The following is a 16,285-nucleotide window of genomic DNA, read 5'->3' as shown; positions in this document are numbered from 1 at the left end:
AAATGTTGTGGGAGTTCTAGCAAGTATAGTTATTTTAAAGCTATGTAGTGGTGACTTTTTGTAGGTAGATTTGTGTCAAATCTAGCAATTTTGTTACAATAGCTAAGCTGTCTAGTTTAATTTTGAGGTGGTAAGAAAGTTGTACTTGCATATTACCGCACAATAAGTTTCCTGCACTATTTCCAGCTGCTTCTTGCTCCTGCTTGCATTCTTACTTCTTCTCTTCCATTCCTCCTGCTCTTCTGAATATCCACATGCAGACCTAAGGCCACCTACCTCTATAATAGCATTTGACTTCATAGGTTTTCCTCTACGTATCTCTTCTCCAGCTCCCTCTAACTTCTTCCCTGTAACCCTCGGAGTCCAATTCTCTTGGCTGCAATAACATTCTTTAAAGTGTCTATACTTACTCCTTTAGGGTTTCAACTGATTGTTTTTCTTGCAGATATTCGAGTTGTACTCTTTGGAAAAAATTCCATACCATACCTATCCACAAAAGTGAAAACTCTATAGAGCTCTCTAATTATCGATCTACTGCCATACTTTCTCCCCTCAATAAAATTCTTGAGCACTGTGATTACAAACCAATCTTGGCTTACCTCACTCAAGAAAACCTGATCACCCCTACCCAGCATGGCTTCTGCCCCTACCACAGCACCACTACTGCAGTTATTTCCTTTACTAACTCCATCTCCCTAGCCAGAGACAATAATAAACTATTATCCTGCCTCTTCTTAGATCTCTCCAAAGCCTTTGACACTGTCTCCCACTCCATCCTACTCTCCAAACTTTCTCAACTCAACCTCTCCCCAGCAACTATCTCCTGGTTTAATAGCTACTTCACAGACAGGCAGAAATCCAGCAAATGGCTCTCTGCTCTCTCTCCCTTTCTCCCCAACAAAATGGGCATCCCACAAGGCTCAGTTCTAGGCCCCCTTCTCTTTAACATCTTTACTAACCAACTTCACACATCCTGTCCTCAAGTCATCCCTCATACAGTACGCAGATGACTCCACAATCATCTCCATTGCTGACAACCCGTCTGACTTGCTCACCCTGACACAAATATCTTTCAACCTCACTGAAACATGGCTTACTAACAACCAGCTCATATTTAATCCTAAAACGACAAAACATCTCTTCCTCTCTAAAACCCTCTACCATCTTAAATCCTCAGTCACCATCTCTTCCCTTAACAACACTACTATCACAGCTGAAACACAGGCTAAGCTCCTTGGAGCAATCATAGATGACCAACTTAAATTTGACCTTCATGTACATCACTGTATCAAGAACACCCACCAAATGCTCAGCCTACTGTACAGAAACAAAAGGTTCCTTACACCCATCTCCAGAATCACATTGGCCCAAGCTTACCTTCTCCCTAACCTCTTCTACAGCTCACAAATCTTAACTAACTTACAGTCCTCACTACTTTCCAAACTCAAAACCACCTACAAAAAAGTAGCTAGATTTAAAGATAATCTGCCTTCAAAATCACACCACTGTCATGCTCACTGAACACCCAGCTGGTTACAGTTTCCTAATTAACTCCTATTTACTCAACTTCTCATCATCCATTCTATCCTGAACAAGTCCTCCTCCTCCTGCCCTAACACATCCTCACTTGTCTCCCTCTATTACCCGTCTCAATCCCTCAGAAGCTCAGACCAATGTCTCTTATTGTTTCACAAACCTAAAAAAATTATTGGACAAAATCTCTACAGCTACTTTACTGCTCTTTCATAGAACAAGCTTCCCATGACCCTCAGAAATATTACCCATGTCCATGAATTCAAGAAAGCTCTGAAAAATTACCTGAACAGCACCTTGACCTGTCACTGCAATCATCCCATTCGAATGCTTTTCTTTCTCCTCCATTACCGTCTCCTTTCCTCCCTTTTCTTCCTATTCCTCCCTTTTCTGTAATTATCTTATCTAAACTAATCTCCTTAGTATGACAATGACAGTCACCTACTATTCTCTATGCTCCTTCACTTCCTACAAGCTACTTGTATCCTACTTGCAACTAGCTTTTTATATTAAATATCTACACACACTGTAGCTTATAAAATAAATGACTTTGAATTGTACAGTTGTCCACTGAGGATAATCCTAATGTGATTTTTGCCAATTTTTTGTTACTACCTGCTTCGATAAATACTACTTAATCTAAATGTCTCTTTCGCTGATTTCTGTTAATTGCACTGCAATGGACATTTGCTTAATTATTTTATTGCATATATTTTATTGTATTTTAGTTCAGTCCTGTATTTTTTCTTCCTTAATTGTACTGTGGATCTTTTCTCCCTAGGCCTCTGCTGAAAAATGACACTAGCTCAGTCGGACTATCCCAGTCGACAAATGTCAAATAAATAAATAAATAAATAGTAAGTGGGCATAAAAGAGTGATGGTAGGAAGCAGGTTGGTGCAATGTTTTTTCTACTGCTGTCAGCGAGATAGTGTTTTCTTCTGAATTACTTCTGAATAATACACCAAGTTTTTGGTGTAAAAAGCTTGAAGAATGTGAAGATCAAAATTTAGGTGTTTATCTATTGTGATTCCTGGTAGCTTTGACTGATTTCCTATACCTACTCTGTTGTTATTTTCAAAGAGTATTTTGAAAGAGAGATTTTGCTCTGAGAAATATTTTGGGGTGAAAAGCATTATTTTTTTGTTGGATTTAGAAGAAGATGAAATGTTTTTAGACATGCATCGGTGGATGAGAATGAATCTTGGGTATGGTCATTAAATTTTGAGAGTTGTGGCAAGACAATGTATTCTACTTGGAAAAAAATCCATGTTGACACTTCTGCCTAAGAATAGTTATAGTAGCTTAACTTGCACAGAGGTAGTTCCAGCATAATACCTAAAATAATTCTACTTAGAAAAATCTATCCTGACACTTTTGCCTGTGAATTCCCTCTAAAAGAATGTAAAAAAACCTAATTTTGCCATTTGCCAGCTGCACTGTGCTGTTCGCATACTTTTCTCAAAACTGGTGGAAATTATATTAAGCCTGAAGCTGAAAAAGCACTTGTTACAGTGTTAGTACTTTTGGGATGTTTAGTTACCTAACTCTCTTTGAAAAATTAAATGCAGATGTGCTGATGTCTGCTTGCTGAAACCAAACTCTGATTAATGCACTGAACTTTACAGACTATTAACCTTTTCAGCACTATATGTTAAGTTTTTGCTCAGTTACTAATAAAATAACTTGCCTATGTAACAGACGACATGTCCAATAACTTCACAGTTTACAGGTTTTAATGTCTCAGTTTAAGCTTTTCAGACAGCATAGAAGATGTTCTCCAGTATACCAGATCTAACATCATACACGTTCAATGTCCTTCATATATTTTTTTTCTAAAAGCAGTCTTTTGATGTTGACAATGTCCTTTATACATTTTTTTTCTAAAAGCAGTCTTTTGATGTTGATGTAGTCTATTGGAAACTTTCTAAGTCAGTACTTTGGTATTTTTCTGATGTCATATAATCTGCTCATTGTATTCTGTTTCAAGGTGAATAATTTTAAACTTTTAGGGAATCGTTTTTGTCTTCCAATACTCCCTGCATCTGGTTTCTTATCTGTTCATTGAAGCTTGTTCCAAGTACCAGATATTTTGTAATACATACAGTTGGATGCCAAACCTGCTTCTCAGTTAAGAGCAGTTTAACCCTTGAATGTATAAACAGAAATGTAACTGCATCTAAGCAACTATTTTTCTACATATATTCTAGCAAACAGAAGTGTACATGCACTGTTATATATTAATACATATATATTCCAATAAACAGAAGTCTATATGCACTGTTATAAATGTCTAAATATATATATCCAACAGTTCTCCCTTTTTGTTTTTAAAACACACAAAACAGTTTACATTAATATATATTCTTTGGTCATATCATAATTTTCATTATGATTTATAGAAAAGACAGTAGGAAACAAAACCTTTAGCTTTCTTTTGATACAGCAAGTTAAAATACAATTTTACACAGTCAGCACAAGATAACAACCATTACTACCAGAACTGGATGTAACAATTTTTTTTTCCTTTTGAAGACCACCCTGTAAAAATGTCCCACTAATTATGAGCTGTAATTTATGACTTAGGATTGTTTTATTAACCTTTTGCAATTGCTGAATTAACTGTTTACGTTTATTTGTGACTCTATATAGTGATGCTCTATATAGTGATTTCAGTGAAAATCCTACATTAATTATTGACAATGCTTGTGGATTTTATTGTAAAGGCATTGTAGTCTTGCTTTCTGAAATAAACACATATAAGTCATAAATATTCTGTGAAACAGTTTAAAACTTGACGGCAAAACTGTTCATTTACACAAATAGAAAACGTGGTTTATACACTGAAGAATGCTGTTTATGTATTAAACCATTTGTTGTACACCATAGGCCAAACATATTTATTATTTACCATTAGTTTTGCTTGCACAGAATGTTTTTGCATTTGTACATACATGGACTGTAATGTACACTTAGTCCAGTTTACAAACTTAGTAACATTAATATTAAACCCTAATTTGCTAATTAAAGAATTATTAAAATGTTGCAAAAACTCATTTTGAAAATTATATGCTTCTCTTGTGATGTTCATATAGTAGGTAACCACTGTGCTTCTAAATGCACTATTTGTGAAACATCATGCCCTGTCAGTTTTAATCTGTTTGCCAGTATTTTTATATTAATTGAGCTTAATGTACCTAAGCCTGTCTCTAGCCCCCCCCCCCCAAAAGAGTACTGTATTTGTTTTTTACAGCCAGTGATGTCAGGAGGGAATTAGATATTAAAATATACTACTTTTTTTTGGTAGTTTTGCCCCAGTACCGTACATGCTGATGGTACCCTGATTACTTGATCAAACTTGGCTGTGGGATTATTAAAAGTTCTGATAACAAAAAGGCAAGGCTGCCTTTTAATGATTACTGAATCATTAATATAAAACAGTATGTTTTTTCTTGCATCTTAATTTTAGTCCCCTCTGCAGTACTGTTTACACAGTGTAAAATTGAAAAAGTGCCTTTCACCCTGTAGTATGCAGCATTCATTGCAGTATTGTTTTGTAAAGATATATTTGCTTTACACTGTGAGAACTGAACATATGCCTGTCCTATGGCTGTTTTCCAAACCATGACATTCTGGTCTAAGGAAAGATTTTTAACATGACATTTTTTATCCCTCTGGACAAGAGAAATTACCTTGAGTTCTATTTGTAGTATCATTTGCCCAATATAACTTTATATTAGGTAATATTACTTTTTAATACTATTTCTGCTGGAGTCTTTGCTATTTCTGCTGTCTGATATTTCTCATTAACCTGTTTTGCTGACTTTAAAGCTCTTGTGCACTTCTGAAAAAAATGTTTGCGTATGTTGTCTAAACTTTCTGAACTCATTTTGTCTGTCTTTTAGAAGTTTAAGTTCTTCTGTCAGTTCACCATGAACCTTGTATCTGTCCTTCTCTGTTTTGTGCTGTGCAGTGGCTTTATTCCACTTTTGTCAAAAGGGTGTAACACGATGCACAGGAGATTCTGTCAATAACTGATTTGACTGCTGTTCTAACTCTGAAATTAGCGAACTGACAGCACATAACTGAGTAATGTCTGGTAAGATGTAAGAGTATTAGCCTTTCCTGCTGCTTTATCATTAGATGATGTTTCTTTGCCAATCAGCTTGCTAACAATGGTCTGCACTGTATTTTTATGGCATTGTACACAGAAAGCAGTTTCATATGATTCACACAATAAACATTTACTGTCATACCAATCATGTTTTTGTTGGAGATACCAGTCAAATGTTACTACCCACTTAGTCAGTGCATGTACATCAACTTGCCCAAATAAGGTTTTACATTTACTAATATGTTGTCCATACCAATTCTGTAATCTCTCCAAAATTTTATCTGGCCTCTCTGACACATTAAGAGTAAAATTCTGTTTACACTTTTTACTTGCCTATTTAACAGCATCCATACTGCATGTAAACACAAAAGATTTCTTACCAATTTTACGTGGACTAAGATGGATGGTCTGATCACCACAGATGATTTGAAAGCTTCTGTAGTTACATGAAAGGCTAATGAAATAAAGCTGGCAGTTGCAGATTTGAAACCTGGGAATTCACTGACCTGGAGAATTTATGGCACTGCTTACTTCCTGCATGGCAGTCTCACTCCAGACCCAGATGTCTGGGGAACTGTACTGCTGCAAACTGTGGAAACTGAACTGCTCCTATTCAGGACTCAATCACATACATAAATGTTAGTTACTGCACTTTTACTGAAGTGACCTTATACAGGGCAAAACTCCCCCTGTGTTCAAATACAGGTTAGGCTCACCACTGGAAAATTAAATGCACATGTGCTGATGTCTGCTTGCTAAAACCAAAGTCTGATGAACTTTTCAGACTATTAACCTTTTCAGCACTATATATTAACTTTTTGCAGTTACTAATAAAATAACATGTCTATGTAACAGACGACACGTATGATAATATCACAGTTTACATGTTTTGATGTCTCAGGTTAAGGTTTTCAGACAGCATAGATCTTCTTCAGTGTACCCCATCTAACAAAAAATCAGATCTAACATCATACACTTTCAATGTCCTTTATATATATTCTTTCTGAAAGCAGTCTTTTGATGTTCATGTAATGCAGTCTGTTGGGAACTTTTGAAGTCAATACTTTGGTATTTTTCTGATATCATACAGTCTGTTCATTGTATTCTGTTTCAAGGTGAATAATCTTATACTTTTAGGGAGTCTTCTGTTGTGAATGTTTATGTCTACAATATCCTGATACTCCCTGCACCTGGTTTCTTATCTGTTCCTTGAAGCTAGCACCAAGTATCAGACATTTTGTAATACATACAGTTGGATGCCATACCTGCTTCTCAGCTAACAGCAGTTTAACCCTTTAATGTATAAACAGAAATGTACCTGCATCTAAGTGACTATATTTTTCTACATATGTTATAGCAAACAGTGTACATGCACTGTTATATTTTACTACATATATATTCTAATAAACAGAAGTGTATATGCACTGTTATAAATGTCTAAATATATATTTCTAACACTCTTTTTAGAGGGCAGTCCCAATTTGGAGAATCATGTCCTGCAGGGAGAAAAACAAAATTAGAAATGGTTCAATGCTATAAGGAGGAGGATATTTTCTATTTTTTCCCTAAATGTTGTTAAAATTGTGATAGTACAGCAGAAGCATGTTCTCATATAAAAAACCAAGAGGTCAAGTTTGTCCTGCAAAAGCTCACATTTTTGTAAGAACTGTAACATCAGACAATGTTTAACTGCAGCAATATGTCACATCCCTTAAACCAAGCTCCACTTTCTTTGAACAAGGACATGTTTTAAAAGGTAGAATGCCTAATACTAACACTGCTAGCCTGCTACATGGGTAGAGTTATTACTGTTTGTGTTGTTTTAGAAAAATTATATAGCTTTTTAGCTAATACCAACTGTTAATGATAATACATATGTGCCTTGTACAGCTGAGCTGCCTTTTGCTTCTTTGACTAAATGGAAGCTAGCAGTGTTTACTTTCAGCAAGTATGATGTGTGGAACACTATTTTATCTGGGAGCTCATTTGATTAGCTGTATCACTTCACTGACTACATAAGCAATAATGCTTGACAGGGTTTGTGCTATTGTATAAATAATGCTCACCCAGGGGGTGTTCTGAGGTCTGACACCACAGGTGAGGGCCTGTACACCCCTGAAAGGGCATTACTTATGCTTAACATGCAGGTAAACCTGTAAACTGTGATATTATCATACATGTATGCTTTTTACCAGAAAGGCTCATCCAGACTCTGCTACACTTTACTGTGAAGAAAATGTTAGTTTGCTGTTATTTTTTGTATTACTGTATTGCCTTTCTATATTTTGAATACTGTAGTTTGTTTTCTTTACCTTGTGTTTTGCTTGCATTCTGTTTTAACAGCATATTAAAACTTCAAAAGAGACCACAGCTCTCTCTGTTCTGAGTTGTTAAATACCACTGTCTTTCTAATTGCCCGCCTCTTATGTTAATCTGACCATATATCTCATTTCTCTCTACTTTCACTGGCTTATGTGAGTAATCACAAAATCATAATTTTTGAAATCCCACCCCTTCAATTATTTAAATTTATTGGCAATCCTACAGTATTTCATAGTACCAAAATACAAAAGTGACCACCCCTTTCAATCCATCTTGCTGTTTTAAAAATAGTAACTCTCCACTAAACCTTAACTTTTTAAACAGGTAAAACTCAAGTTACCCACTTTCACATCTAACTTCTCTAGTGCACACTGCAGAGTGCATTCTTTTCAATCTTACCTTTAAGCATCCCTGTGACTAACACTTTCTCTAATACCTGCTGGAAAGCACTAGGAAGCCTTAAGCTCATACAAACACTGAACTCTCCTTGTTAACAAGGAGAAATTAATACTAGGCACTAAACAGCCTATAATTGCAAAGTACCTTGCTAAGGAAACAGCTCCTATACGTTACAAAGAAAAAAAAAAAAAGCCCCAAACCAGGCATGTCCAAGGGTCAGCTTCCGGTGATTTCTCCTGTCCACCTGGTGAATCTGGGCATACTGGGGCAATGCAGCAATTGCCTCATGTACACAGACAACCCTCTCCTCCTACCACCCAACACTACAACCTGTGAGAGATGCACTTACATAGCCAAAATGGAAGCAAAGCTCTCTCCACCCAAGATTGTGCTAAACAGTCAAGAGGAGAAGGTTAACACCCACACTACACCTCAAGCACCACATAGTCATTCTAAACCCGCACCACCAACACCCACATATAGCAACACTAAATCCACATATGCAGAGGCCCTTAACTGTAACCTGCCCAAGCAACAAAGACATCTGAAGCTGAAATGCAAACAAACACCAATCACAACCAATGTGTCACATAGTTCACAACACCAGTGTGCCACCCAGCAACAGCCCCTAAGGCAAGACTGTGGTCCCACTTCATAAGGGCGGTGCCTCCACAGACCCTGGAAATTACCGCCCCATTAGCTTGACAAGCCTTATCTGCAAAGCCATGGAGAGGATCATAATGGAACTCATAAATAAAGACATAGGGAACTTGCAGACTTTGGATCCAACCCAGTTTGGCTTTGTCAAAGGCAGATCCTGCCTCTTAAACTTGGTTGACTTTTTCGAGACAGTCACCAAGGCCATTGATGAGGGAAAGGCAGTCCATACAGCCTACCTCGACCTGGCAAAGGCCTTCGACACAATACCCCATTCAGGTATCATCGAAAAACTCATCAGCTTGAATGTAAACCCATACATCACAAGATGGGTTGCAAACTGGCTAAGCGACAGAACCCACAGGGTCAGAGTTGCTGGAGCCATGTCAGACTCAAAGCCTGTCACAAGTGGTGTCCCACAGGGCTCAGTCCTGGGTCCACTCTTGTTCGGCATCTACTTTTCTGAAGTACAAGCAAACACAGGAGGGTTATGGCTGACAAAGTTTGCAGATGACTGCAAACTGGCCATAGTCGAAAACACATCTGACACAGATATCCTCCAGAAGGGCCTCACAGAAACGGATAACTGGTGCCAGAGCCATGGCCTGAAGTTAAGCCAAAAATGCATAGTCATACCCTTCGGGAAAAACAAGGTTACCCCTAGCTACCATATAGATGGCAATCCACTTAGCACAGAAAAAGTCATCAGGGATCTGGGGACCCAAGTTGACAGCAGCCTTTCGTTTGACACTCATGTTGCTAAAGTAGTTAGGAAAACCTTCTATATCGCCCACCTGATCATGAAGGGATTCACATCTAGATCAAGGGAGGTCATCGTCCCCTGTACTCATCACTCATTAGACCTATGATTGAGTACAATGCCCGTTCGGAATGTATCTGACCAGACACCTGATGCAGCTTGAAAGGCCCCAAAGTTCCTCACCAAAAGGATAAAGGGTCTCAAAAATATGTCTTATGCTGCCCAACTGAAAGAACTCCAGCTCTATTCAGTCTCATACCGCTTGCTCAGAGGTGACCTGTGCCTGACATATAAGGCCATGTCAAACCCAGATTTGATGAATATGCTTCACCTCAAAAAATCTAGATCCCTCAGAACCACAAGGGCGGGAGACTTAAACCTTGACACGGTTATAAATAGAACATGCTGGAGGGACAGATTCATCACCCAGAGACTCCCTATGCTGTGGAACAAAATCCCGGTACATGTGAGGCAGAGCACCTCGCTGGCCTTGTTCAAGAGGAATCTTGACCAATGGATGGGAGATCGCAGATATACCCCAGGGATTACGTCAGTGTCACTGCTTGACAGAGGCACAGAAAAATGATAGGCATAGTTCTTATTCAAACTAAAGGGGTGGCGAAAGCCACATAACTATGGGCTAGGCTTATAAATGCCCTTGGGCAGATAGCCTAGTATGAACCTATGAACCTATGAACAATGTACCTAACACTTTAGTCATAGGTGACTCTATAGTCCGGCACACTGATGTCCCTCTCACCAGGTTGAATAAGGAGAAAATTACAGTCAGCTGCCTGTCGGGTGCTAGGATCCGCCACATAACGCATGCACTCAAGTCACTCCACAACAAGTACAAATATGACTCTGTCATTGTCCATGTTGGAGTGAATGACTTGAGACGTACCTCCCTGGACTACATGAAAAGAGAAATGGAAGAGTTCTCGGATCATGTGGCCCAGGCAGGTATGACCATAGCCCTGAGTAGCATCCTGCCTTCGCCCAGAATGATACCACAATATAAGGATAAAATGATTGACTTCAACAATTGGCTAAGCTTATGGTGTCATTCAAAGGGGATCCAGTATCTGTCTGCCTGGGATGACATGATTGACAGACCACGATGCTTTGCCAGAGATGGTCTGCACCTGTCGCCCCTGGGATTCAGGTTACTGGCTAAGGCTCTTGCCACCCCTATAGTGCCTTTTTTAGGCAAACTTCAAAGGACAAAACCACCACCGTAACAGGTACAAGCATGCAAAATCTGAAGGTAATGCTACTCAATGCTAGAAGTCTAAACCTCAAAATGCACTCTCTCGAGGCACTCCTAAAAATGGAGAACATCGATATCTGTGCAGTAACTGAGACCTGGTTCAAGGCTCCAGAGAGCACCCCTGCAATACCAGGCTACAACTCTTACCACACTTTTCGGCCATCAAACCAGGACCGAAACACTAAAGGTGGAGGAGTGTCAATATTCACCAAGGATATTCACACCACCAGGCTAGTTGGCCAACACAATGTGTCTGAAATTCTCCAAGTGCAACTAACACTAGGTAAGACTGCAATCCAAATTGTAGCTTGCTACAGATCCCCCACCTTACCCCAAGATTCTCACTACACCTTTCTAAACATACTGGAAAATATTAAGATAGAACCAAACACCCTAATACTGGGTGATTTTAACTACCCTGCCATTAACTGGGAAAACTACTCATGTCCCAACACCTTTGCAGCGGTTCTTGGAATTCATAAATTCCAACACCCTGGATCAACTAATCCATAGTCCCACCAGGGGCTCCAATATCCTAGACCTGGTCATTACCAACATGGGAAATCAATGCTCCATACCTATGGTCACCCCTCGTTAGTCAGGTCTGACCATAAGCTAATCACCCTTAACATCCACATCCCACCCCACCCCCAGTAAAGAAACCACCATAAAAACTTCTCCAAAGCCAACTTCATGCTACTCAAGTCAGAAGTGACAAACTTCATGACACCCATGCAGACGAGAACTGAAAGTTCAACTGCTGAATCCTACACTAAGGCACTGTACGAGCACATCCACTCAGGCATGAATCGTGCCATCCCAAATAGAACCAAAATGCTCTCATCCAAAAAAGGAAGCCAATCTGGTGGTCCCCTGCCATAAACAAACTTTACAACAAAAGGAAGAAACTTTTGCAGAAAAGAGGAAAATCCCAGGATGCAAAAAACTCCCTTACTAGCCTCAGTAAGAAACTGAGATGCCTCATAAAATCCTCCAAAGCTAGTTACGAAAATAAAATTGCCAAAGATTCCAAAGACAACCACAAAGCATTCTATAACTATGTCAAGAATCTAAATGGCAATGCTCAGATCTGCTCTGAGCCAAAACAGAATGGCAGTAAATATACTGATCTGAAGGATATTGCCAATATCCTGGCAGATCGATTCAGTGCCAACTTCACCCCCCTCTCACCCCCTAAATGGCCCATCTCAATACCGGAAGATTGCCAAATTCCAGTAATAACGGCCACACAGGTACAAAACGCACTCTCTAAAGCCAAGAATACAGCATCCATGGGACCAGATGACATCCCGGGCTGTGTACTACATGAACTACAATATGAACTGGCACCTCACCTAAGTGCCATGTTTAATCATAGCCTCACCTCAGGTTTTGTGCCCACTGAGTGGTGCAGAGCTACAGTTATCCCAATCCACAAGGGGAGATCCACCTTGGATCCCGGAAACTACCGTCCCATCAGTCTGACAAGCCTTATCTGCAAGGCCATGGAGCGTATTATCATGGAACTTATAAACAAAGACATTGGCAACCTTCAAACACTGGACCCCACCCAGTTTGGGTTTGTGAAGGGCCGATCTTGTCTCCTGAACCTGATTGACTTCTTTGAATCAGTCTCCAGAGCCATGGACAAGGGTAAGGTGGTCCACACAGCCTATCTAGACCTTGCCAAGGCCTTTGACACCATCCCCCACTCTGGAATCATAGATAAACTTACTAAGTTGGGCATTAATCCCTATGTCACCCAATGGGTTGCTAAATGGCTTACTGATAGAACCCACACTGTAAAAGTAGCCGACTCCAAATCCAGCTCCAGACAAGTGACAAGTGGAGTACCTCAGGGTTCAGTCCTGGGGCCGCTCTTGTTTGGCATCTACTTCTCTGAAGTACAGGTCAACACTAAGGGACTCTGGCTAACAAAGTTTGCAGATGACTGCAAACTGGGAGCCATTATTGAATCCCCAAATTATGTGGATACTCTACAAAAGGGCCTTACAGAAACAGATGCTTGGTGCCAGAGCCATGGGCTCAAGCTCAATGCCAAGAAATGTATTGTTATCCCCTTTGGGAAAAAACATGTATCCATGAATTACCATATAGGTGGCAGTACACTAAACACAGAAAGTGTGATAAGAGACTTAGGGACACAGGTGGACAGTGGTCTCACCTTCGATAACCACATCGCCACAACAGTCAGAAAATCCTTCTATGTGGCACACCTCATCACGAAGGGCTTTTCATTCAGAAAAAAGGAGGTCATTGTCCCACTGTACTCATCCCTTATTAGACCTATTATAGAATACAACGCCCCATTTGGTATGTACCTCTCAAGACATCTGCAACAACTGGAAAGGCCTCAGAAATACCTCACTAAAAGAATCACAGGCCTAAAGCAGATGCCCTACACTGACCGCCTTAAAAAACTCCAGCTATACTCTGTCGCATATCGTCTACTCAGAGGCGATCTCTGCTTAACATACAAGGCCATGTCAAACCCAGAGCTGTTGGACATGCTACACTTAAAGAAATCCCAATCCCTCAGAGCTACACGCTCCAGGGATCTAAACCTTGTCATCACAATAAACAAAACATGCTAGAGGGATAGGTTCCTGACTCAGAGACTCCCCAGACTCTGGAATAGATTGCCCATACATGTCAAGCAGAGTGCCTCTTTGAACCTCTTCAAGAGGAACCTTGACGATTGGATGGGAGAAAGGAAATTCACCCCAGGGATCACTTCAGTCGCCCTGCTAGACAGGGGTCCAGGAAAGTAAATAATGTGGGAAGAAATAGTCAGGGAATTGTTATGGCTAGGCTTGTATAGGCCCTAGGGCTGATAGCCTAGTACCAACCTATGAACCTATGAACCTATTCCAGTGATTTGGGAAACTTTGAGTTATAAACACATCCTCCACCACTGGTGGAGATTTAGGTCCTTGCTTCTAACATTAATAGAGCCATTGGACTTGCTGAGATATCAGAAATCCTGAACAGACAGATCTCTAATGGCATGGTAAACGAGACAGGGCTACCACCTTAAAAATCTATAAGACTGAATAATGGGATGAATATCCCATAAAAGTGTGTGTGTGTGTGTGTGTATTAGGGTTGCCACCCATCAGGAAATTTTCCTGCCAGCTAGGAAATTGGGATCTTGGTCAGGAAATCCAGTTATGGTGAGTACTTGAAAGGTATTTTGCATCATTCCGAGGCCTAACAAATCTCTAATGTAGGTTTCTGAAAATGTTCATTGATACACTTGGATTAACTATCTGCATTCAAATGTCATGTAAAAACAATCATTGCTGTGGCTTATGCTTATATGTATGTATGTACGTGTGTGTGTGTGTGGGGGGCTAAAGTGTATATGCGTATGTGTGTGAATGTGTGTGTGTGTGTGTGTGTGTGTGTGTGTGTGTATAAAAGCAACAAGTTGGCCATAAATTACTTCACTTTTATCAGAGTTAAACATCAAAATTCTGCACAATAAGTGGCAATCTTTGGCTGTTTAGGGTGGATGTGTGGGAAAGGACAACATTGTAGGTACAGTGGCACATTGAGTAGTGTTGTCATCTCACTGTTTATCTCCCTGTCTGAGTTCTTGGCTATGGCTCCATCTGTGTGGAATGTGCATGTCCACCATCTTTGTATGGGTTTTATTCAAAAGATCTAGATTCCTCCAACACCCCAAAACTGTGCCATAGGTGAACTGATATTCTTTGTGTCTGTGTCTATCTTGTGATAACACTTGTTTGTCAAGGGCAGTGTGTACTTCTGTGTGTGTAATACTGGTAGATGTGTACAGAAATCTACTGGATAATGAAAAATAAGGAGTAGAATGCATCCCATAAAATAAAACATTCACAGCTTCTGGGGTCCATCATTCCTTAATGTATAAGCTTACTACGGTCCTCTGCTGTGGGCCTCACCTAGTTTAAAGCTGACCCTACTCAACAGATCAGCACAGAGATCACTATAGATTGAGTGGAATACTGTAATCATTATGTTTTTTTAAGTAATTATTTTTTAATGTTCCTCACAGTCTAACTTCAGAGGTGTGTGCACAAGTTCTTGCCAGCTTGGATGTTGGCTGGGGGAAAAGCAGTCATTATTTATTTTAATGTTTCTCAAAATCATGCCTTAGATGTGTGCAGAAAGGGTCATTTTAGATTGCCTAGGGCAAGTGTACTGTGTAGGAGCAATAAGTTGGAATGGAATTACTGTTTTTCCACTTTTTTCACATTTGAAATTAGATGTACATACAAATGGCTATCAAACAGATATAGGGGAAAGGAGGCATACTGCATATGTACAGCAACTGTTCGTTCACTTTCATCCTGGCTTGTCTTCAGAGGGGTACACAGAAAGTGACTGGCTTTTGTGTTAGGGCTGACACAGCATGCTGTGTAGATGTATAACAGCAGCAACTTGAAATATGTGATTATGGCCATTTGTCCTTTCACTTTCATCCTAATTTAACACCAGAGAGGTACACAGAAAATGGCCATCTTTTTTGAGAGGGGGGGAGGTAGGAAGGGAGTCAACCCAGGTTTGATTTACATGCTCAAAAAAAGCATTTTATTCTCAGTTTGTAGGTAACTACTACTCAGTTTATTGTTAACTTCTGTGTCATCATCCTTAAAAGTTAAGCCTTGGACATAATTTATTTCTTTTTTGAAAGAAAAAAAACATAATTTATTTCTTTTTTGAAAGAAAAAAAAACATAATTTATTTCTTTTTTGAAAGAAAAAAAATAGTTACTTTCCTAAGTCATGATTTTTGTTCAGGCCATTACTAAACCAAAGGTTTGGGGAAAGCATCTCTAAAATTCATCTCAGTGCATTTAGAACTCCATAACTTGTAGTGGCCTTGTGGTTCCCGGACCCCCAACTTAATTAAATTCTTTCCCAAAAACTTTAATTAGAGTATACTCTTGGCCATTTAGGATGTGTTGAAAGGATATAGGAAAAAGCTAGCAAGTAAGACAATATTTAGTAAGACAAAACAAACGTATTCTGGATAGTATGAAGAGGTAAGAATGAGAGGAAAACAGGAGAGCACTGGGATGTATACCAGGGTGACAGTAGATAGCAGGAGTAGGGGGGTGCCATGGAACACTGTGGCTTTATATCATCTAAGGCTGCCCATGCAGTCATTGCATATGGCATTTAAAAATGGTGCTTCTGGACGTGGCTTGCTAAAAAGGGATGTGA

The sequence above is a fragment of the Protopterus annectens genome, chromosome 4.part1 (genome assembly GCF_019279795.1).
Source record: "Protopterus annectens isolate FY-2018-M chromosome 4.part1, PAN1.0, whole genome shotgun sequence".
Taxonomy (NCBI): Eukaryota; Metazoa; Chordata; order Ceratodontiformes; family Protopteridae; genus Protopterus; species Protopterus annectens.
The sequence above is the reverse complement of the archived record's forward strand: the minus strand, read 5'-3'. Positions refer to the sequence as shown.